The sequence below is a fragment of the Tachyglossus aculeatus genome, chromosome 2, assembly GCF_015852505.1.
Source record: "Tachyglossus aculeatus isolate mTacAcu1 chromosome 2, mTacAcu1.pri, whole genome shotgun sequence".
Taxonomy (NCBI): Eukaryota; Metazoa; Chordata; class Mammalia; order Monotremata; family Tachyglossidae; genus Tachyglossus; species Tachyglossus aculeatus.
In genome coordinates this window covers 174,180,757-174,188,664 of record NC_052067.1, presented here as the reverse complement: position 1 = coordinate 174,188,664, position 7,908 = coordinate 174,180,757, and the positions used below count along the sequence as shown (strand labels likewise).

Sequence of the window (7,908 nt, the reverse complement as noted above, 5' to 3'; positions counted from 1 at the left end):
CAAAGTCACACAGCTGACAAGTGGCGGGGCTGGGATTTGAACCCGTGGCCTCTGACTCCAAAGCCCATGCTCTTTCCACTGAGCCACGCTGCTTCCCCAGTTCAAAGCCTTATTGAAAACCCATCTCCTCCAAGAGGCCTTCCCTGACTAAGCCCTCCTTTCCTTTCTCCCCACTCCCTTCTGCCTCTTCTTGACTTGCCCCCTTTATTCATCTCAGCTCCCAGCCCTATGGCACTTATGTCCATGTCTGTCATTTCTTTATACTGATTTCTGTCTCACCCTGTAGACTGTAAGATCACTGTGGGCAGGGATTGTGTCTGTTTATTGTTGTATTGTAAGCACTTAGTACAGTGCCCTGCACACAGTAAGCACTCAATACATATGATTGAATGAGTGAATAATCTTGTATCTACTCCAGAATTTTGCACATAGTAAGTGCTTGATAAAAGCCATAATTAAAAAATGATATTGCTCATATATTTGGTGCATCTAAATTAGAACCACAGCATTTATGTCATATCTGTACCTTTATTTGTATTGATGTCTGTCTCCCCCACGTTTTCACTGTGAGGTTGGTTTTTTTTAGATGGTATTTGTTAAGCGTTTACTATGTGCAAAGCACTGTTCTAAGCTCTGGGGAGGTTACGAGGTGATCAGGTTGTCCCACTGGGGGACTCACAGTTTTTCATCCCCATTTTACAGAAGAGGTAACTGAGGCACAGAGAATCAATCAATGAATCAATCGTATTTATTGAATGCTTACTGTGTGCAGAGCACTGTACTAAGCGCTTGGGAAGTACAAGTTGGCAACACATAGAGACAGTCCCTACCCAACAGTGGGCTCACAGTCTAAAAGGGGGAGACAGAGAACAAAACCAAACATGCTAACAAAATAAAATAAATAGAATAGATATGTACAAGTAAAATAAATAAATAAATAAATAGAGTAACAAATATGTACAAACATATATACATATATACAGGTGCCGTGGGGAAGGGAAGGAGGTAAGATGGGGGGGATGGAGAGGGGGACGAGGGGGAGAGGAAGGAAGGGGCTCAGTCTGGGAAGGCCTCCTGGAGGAGGCGAGCTCTCAGCAGGGCCTTGAAGGGAGGAAGAGAGCTAGCTTGGCGGATGGGCAGAGGGAGGGCATTCCAGGCCCTGGAGATGATATGGGCCGGGGGTCGATGGCGGGACAGGCGAGAACGAGGTACGGTGAGGAGATTAGCGGCAGAGGAGTGGAGGGTGCAGGCTGGGCTGGAGAAGGAGAGAAGGGAGGTGAGGTAGGAGGGAGTGAGGTGATGGACAGCCTTGAAGCCCAGGGTAAGAAGTTTCTGCCTGATGCGCAGATTGATTGGCAGCCACTGGAGATTTTTGAGGAGGGGAGTAACATGCCCAGAGCGTTTCTGGACAAAGACAATCCGGGCAGCAGCATGAAGTATGGATTGAAGTGGGGAGAGACACGAGGATGGGAGATCAGAGAGAAGGCTGATGCAGTAGTCCAGATGGGATAGGATGAGAGCTTGAACGAGCAGGGTGGCGGTATGGATGGAGAGGAAAAGGCAGATCTTGGCAATGTTGCAGAGCTGAGACCGGCAGGTTTTGGTGACGGCTTGGATGTGAGGGGTGAATGAGGGAGCGGAGTCGAGGATGACACCAAGGTTGCGGGCTTGTGAAACGGGAAGTATGGTAGTGCCGTCAACAGAGATGAGAAAGTCAGGGAGAGGGCAGGGTTTGGGAGGAAAGACAAGGAGTTCAGTCTTGGACATGTTGAGTTTTAGGTGGCGGGCAGACATCCAGATGGAGATGTCCTGAAAGCAGGAGGAGATGCGAGCCTGGAGAGAGGGGGAGAGAGCAGGGGCAGAGATGGAGATCTGGGGGTCATCAGCGTAGAGATGATAGTTGAAGCCGTGGGAGCGAATGAGGTCACCAAGGGAGTGCGTGTAGATCGAGAACAGAAGGGGACCAAGCACTGAACCTTGGGGAACCTAGCAGACAAGTGGCAGAGTCGGAATTAGAACCCACGACCTCTGACTCCCAAGCCCGTGCTCTTTCCACTGTCATGTTCCACTTTTGATGGATAGAGGCGTGGATTGAAGCCAATGAGGGACAAGGATAAACAACCATTTTTCTCTTCAGAATAATAATAATAATTGTGGCACTTGCTAAGCACTTTCTATGTGACAGGCAAATGGTAAATGCAAGGTAATTAAGTTGGACACAGTCCCTGACCCACGTGGGGCTCACAGTCTTAATCCCCATTTTACAGATGAGGTTAATGAGACACAGGGAAGTGATATAACTTGCCCAAGGTCACACAGCAGACAAATGGCAGAGGTAGGATTAGAACTCAGGCCCTACTGACTCCTAGGTACATGCTCTTTCCACTAGGCCATGCTTCTTCCCTGGAAAGGCTTGGAATAGAATGGACCAGATTCTCTGGAGATCCAATGAGAACTCAAGAATTCAGAAGTTAGACCGTGAGCCCCACATAGGACAGGAGCTGGGTCCAACCCGATGATCTTGTATTTACCCCAGTGCTTTTATTAGCACTTGGCACATAGTAAGTGCTTGATGGGTATTATTATCATTAGTTGTTATCAACATCATCATTATTATTCTCCGTGTCCTGACTTCTAAGTCCATGCTCTTTCCACTAAGCTTCCGTGCCTCCCATAGAAAACCACAAGAGAAAAACAGGAGACATTCTCTATCCACACCTGAACATCCACTTCAACTGGAGAACCAGACAAGGAAGGATTTCTAAGTGGAATAAAAGCATTGGCGGACATTGGGGTTTTTTATGGCAAAGAATTCCTTAAACCTGCTTTCTTGGGTTGGCCTCAACAAAGGTCATTTTCTGACACAGATTTTCCAGTGATCTTTGTAAGAACACCAAAGGTTGTGAAACATTCATTCATTCATTCAATCAATCATATTTATTGAGCGCTTACTGTGTGCAGAGCACTGTACTAAGTGCTTGGGAAGTACAAGTTGGCAAAATATAGAGATGGTCCCCACCCAACAGCAGGCTCACAGTCTAGAAGGGGGTGACAGACAACAAAACAAAACATATCAACAAAATAAAATAAATAGAATAAATATGTACAAATAAAATAAGTAAATAAATAGAGTAATAAATCCGTACAAACATATACACATATATACAAGTGCTGTGGGGAGGGGAAGGAGGTAAGGCAGGGGGGGGTGGGGAGGGGTTGCCCATCTACCTCTGCATCAAACAGAAACTCCTCACCGTCGACTTTAAAGCAGTCCACCACCTTGCCCCCTCCTACCTCATCTTGCTACTCTCCTACTACAGCCCAGCCCACATATTTCGCTCCTCTAATGCTAACCTTCTCCCTGTAACTCGCTCTTGTCTATCTTGCGACTGACTTCTCACCCACGTCCTGCCTCTGGCCTGGATGGCCCTCCCTCTTCATATCTGACAGACAATTACTCTCCGCCCCTTCAAAGCCTCGGATACAGACATATGTTCATCCATTCATTCAATCCTATTTATTGAGTACTTACTATTCATTCAATCATATTTATTGAGTGCTTACTAAGCGTTTAGAAAATACAAGTTGGCAACATATAGAGACGGTCCCTACCCAACAACGGGTTCACAGTCTAGAAGGGGGAGACAGACAACAAAACAAAACATGTGGACAGGTGTCAAGTCGTCAGAGGTAGTGCTGATCATTAGACTGGTGAAAACACGAGAACGTCACTACATTGACGAGCTGACATTTCTGAATAGTGCTCTGAACACAGTAAGCACTCAATAAATATCATTGATTGAATGATTGAGTCTTACTTCTTAATTAATCGATCCAGATTCAGTGTCTCCAAGACTTTGGGGGGATATCCATTTTCTCCCAAGTCAATCAATCACTCAATCATATTTATTAAGCACTTACTGTGTGCAGAGCACTGTACTAAGCACTTGGGAGATTACAATGCAACAATAAACAGGCACATTCCCCGCCCACTACAAACTTACAGTCTAGAGGGGAGACAGACATTAATATAAATAAGTAAATGGTGGCTAGGGACATAAGTGGTGGGGAGGGGGAACGAGCAAAGGGAGCAAGTCATGGTGATGCAAAAGGGAATGGGGGAAGAGGAAATAATAATAATGATAGCAATTATTAAGCACTTACTATGTGCAAAACACTGTTCTAAGCTCTGGAGAGGTTACAAGGTGATGAGGTTCTCCCACGGGAGGCTCACAGTCTCCATCCCCATTTTACAGATGAGGGAACTGAGGCCCAGAGAAGTGAAGTACTTGCCCAAAGTCACACAGCTGACAAGTGGCAGAGCTGGGATTTGAATCATTACCTCTGACTCCAAAGCCCGGGCTCTTTCCACTGAGCCATGCTGGAAAGGAGGGCTTAGTCAGGGAAGGCCTCCTGGAGGAGATAATCCACCTCTCCTGCTATCCTTTTTCTGCTTGTCTAAATCTGGCTCGGAAAGGAGTCAGTCAGTCAATCATATTTAGTGAGCATTTATTGTGTGGAAAGCACTATACTAACTGCTTGGGAGAGTACAATAGAACAATAAACAGACACATTCCCTGCCCACAGTGAGTTTACAGACTAGAGGGAAAGATAGATATTAATATAAATAAATAAATTACAGATAAGACAAAAGTGCTGTGGGGCTGGGGTGGGGTGGGGTGGGGTGGGGGGGGGATGAATAAAGGGAGCAAGTCAGCGTGACCCAGGAGGGAGTGGCAGAAAAGGAAAAGAGGACTTATTCAGGGAAGGAGATCAACCCAGACCACCCTTGAGGAGCTGTCTTAATAATTAATAATAATAATAATTACAGTATTTGTTAAGTGCTATGTGCCAAGCACACTGTTTCACCGTGTGGCTCAGTGGAAAGAGCACGGGCTTGGGAGTCAGAGGTCATGGGTTCTAATCCCGGCTCTGCCATTTGTCAGCTGTGTGACTTTGGGCAAGTCACTTCACTTCTCTGTGCCTCAGTTACTTCATCTGTAAAATGGAGATGAAGACTGGGAGCCCCACGTGGAACAACCTGATCACCTTGCACCCTTCCCAGCACTTAGAACAGTGCTTTGTACATAGTAAGCACTTAACAAATGCCATCATTATTATTATTACTATTCTAAGCGCTGGAGTAGATACAAGGTATTCAGGTTGTCCTACGTGGGACTCACAGTCTCCATCCCCATTTTACAGATGAGGTAACTGAGGCAAAGAGAAGTACACAGCTGACAAGCGGCAGAGCTGGGATTAGAACCCACGACCTCTGACTCCCAAACCCGGGCTCTTTCCGCTAAGCCACGCTGCTTCTGTCTTGTATCTAGAAGATATATGTATATATAAGTCTATATATGGATTGGTATATGGTAGTAATAGACATAGAGGATAGAATCAGTGTGGCCTAGTGGAAAGAGCACAGGCCTGGAAGTCTTAAGACATGGGTTCTAATCCTGGCTCTGCCACATGTCTGCTATGTGAACTTGAGCAAGTCACTTCCCTCCTCTGGGTCTCAATTCCCTCATCTGTAAAATGGGGATTAAGACTGTGAGTCCCGTATGGATCAGGGACTGTGTCCAACCTGATTTGCTTGTACCCACTCCAGCGCTTAGTACAGTGTTCTGCACATAGTAAGCACTTAACAAATACCATAATTAATAGTATTATTATTAAATAGATCTCAATATCTAAGTTGGTCTAGACATAGAGATAAATCCAGATATCATGCTACATAATAATGATATCTGTTAAGTGCTTACTATGTGCTGAGCACTATTCTAAGTGCTGGGGTAGATACAAGGTAATCAGGTTGTCCCACATGGGGCTCACAGTCTTCAACCCCATTTTACAGATGAGGTAACTGAGGCACAGAGAAGTTAAGCGACTTGCCCAAGCAGGTAAGTGGCAGAGCCGGGATTAGAATCAACGTCCTCTGACTCCCATTTTCCACTAAGCCATGCTGTTTCTCTAGATACAGATAGTGTACTCCTGGATTGATTATTGAAGAGTATAACTGACCAAATGCGACTGAATTTTGTCACATGGTGATTTCAGTTGGTAGTTTGGCATAGTGGAAATGATCATTGTAGCTCACTGGATACAGGAAGCAACGTGACTTGTGGAAAAAATAAGGGTATGGGCATCAAAGGATCTGAGTTCTAATCCCGACTCTGCCAATTGCCTGCTGTATGACCTCGGGCAGGTCACTTCACTTCTCTGTACCTCAGTTTCTTCATCTGAAAATGGGAATTAAATACTACCTCCTAGTTAGATTGGGAGCCCCAGGTGGGACGAAGACCGTGTTCATCCTGATTATGTTGGATCCACCCCAGTGCTGAGTACAGTGGTTGGCACAGAGTAAGTGCTTTGTAATTCTTGTTTTATGCCGTCGAGTCATCTTAGTCCCATAGCGACACCATAGACACGGCTCTCCCAGAACGCCCCACCTCCATCTGCAGTCCATGCTTCATGCTGCTGCCCGGATTATCTTTGTCCAGAAACGCTCTGGGCATATTACTCCCCTCCTCAAAAGTCTCTAGTGGCTACCAATCAATCTGCACATCAGGCAGAAACTCCTCACCCCGGGCTTCAAGGCTGTCCATCACCTCGCCCCCTCCTACCTCACCCCTCTTCTCTCCTTCTACAGCCCAGCCCGCACCCTCCCCTCCTCTGTTGCTAATCTCCTCACCATACCTCGTTCTCGTCTGTCCCGCCCTCGACCCCCGGCCCACGTCATCCCCCGGGCCTGGAATGCCCTGCTCCCTCTGCCCATCCACCAAGCTAGCTCTCTTCCTCCCTTCAAGGCCCTACTGAGAGCTCACCTCCTCCAGGAGGCCTTCCCAGACTGAGCACCTTCCTTCCTCTCCCCCTCGTCCCCCTCTGCATCCCCCCCATCTCACCTCCTTCCCTTCCCCACAGCAGCTGTATATATGTATATACGTTTGTACATATTTATTACTCTATTTATTTATTTATTTTACTTGTACATATCTATTCTATTTATTTTATTTTGTTAGTATGTTTGGTTTTGTCTCCCCCTTCTAGATTGTGAGCCCACTGTTGGGTAGGGACTGTCTCTATATATTGCCAATTTGTACTTCCCAAGAGCTTAGTACAGTACTCTGCACACAGTAAGCACTCAATAAATACGATTGATTGATTGATTGATTCTACAGTTTTCTTGGAAAAAATATGGAAGTAGTTTACCATCGCCTCCTTCCGTGAAGCAAATCTGCGTCTTCGCCTTTGATTCTCTCCCATGCCGCTGCTGCCCAGCACAGGTGAGTTTTGCCTTGTAGCAGATGGCCTCCCACTCGCTAGCCACTGGCCAAGCTAGGAATGGCACGGACAAGCCTCTGCCTCACTCTCCCTCCCGGAGTCGAGACTGGTAGAGGACTGGAAACTCTCCAGATGTGACCCTGAGAGGGAGCTTAGTAAGCACTAGTACCAAAACTTCTCCTTCTGAGCCCTCCCCTAAAACTTTTCCTTCCCAACCAGAACTTTAAAGAACAAATCTCCAGAGCAGACAGAGAAGCAGCGTAGCCTAGTGGAAAGAGCATGGGCCTGGGAGGAGGAAGACCAAGGTTCTGGCATTTTTTTTGGTACTTGTTAAGGACTATGTGCCAAACATTGTCCTAAGCGCTGGGTAGATACAAGGTTATCAAGTTGAACACAGTCCCTGTCCCACGTGGGGCTCACAGTCTTAATCCTCATTTTCCAGATGAGGTAACTGAGGCCCAGAGAAGTGAAGTGGCTTTGCCCAAGGTCACACAGAGGACAAATGGCAGAATAGGATTAAAACCTCTGACTTCTTACTTGCCTTCTGTGTGATCTTGGGCAAGTCGTTTCATTTCTCTCAACCTCTGTTCCTTCATCTGTCAAATGGGGATTAAGATTACGAGC

General features: G+C 46.4%; 1 non-coding gene across 1 annotated transcript; it reads right to left on the bottom strand.

Annotated features, from left to right (window-relative positions):
* Positions 1 to 7,296: 7,296 nt before the first annotated feature.
* LOC119924504 lies at positions 7,297 to 7,434 on the bottom strand. The gene has a single exon (XR_005449215.1). It is a non-coding gene; the product is annotated as a small nucleolar RNA SNORA7 (small nucleolar RNA).
* Between the last annotated feature and the right edge of the window lie 474 nt (positions 7,435 to 7,908).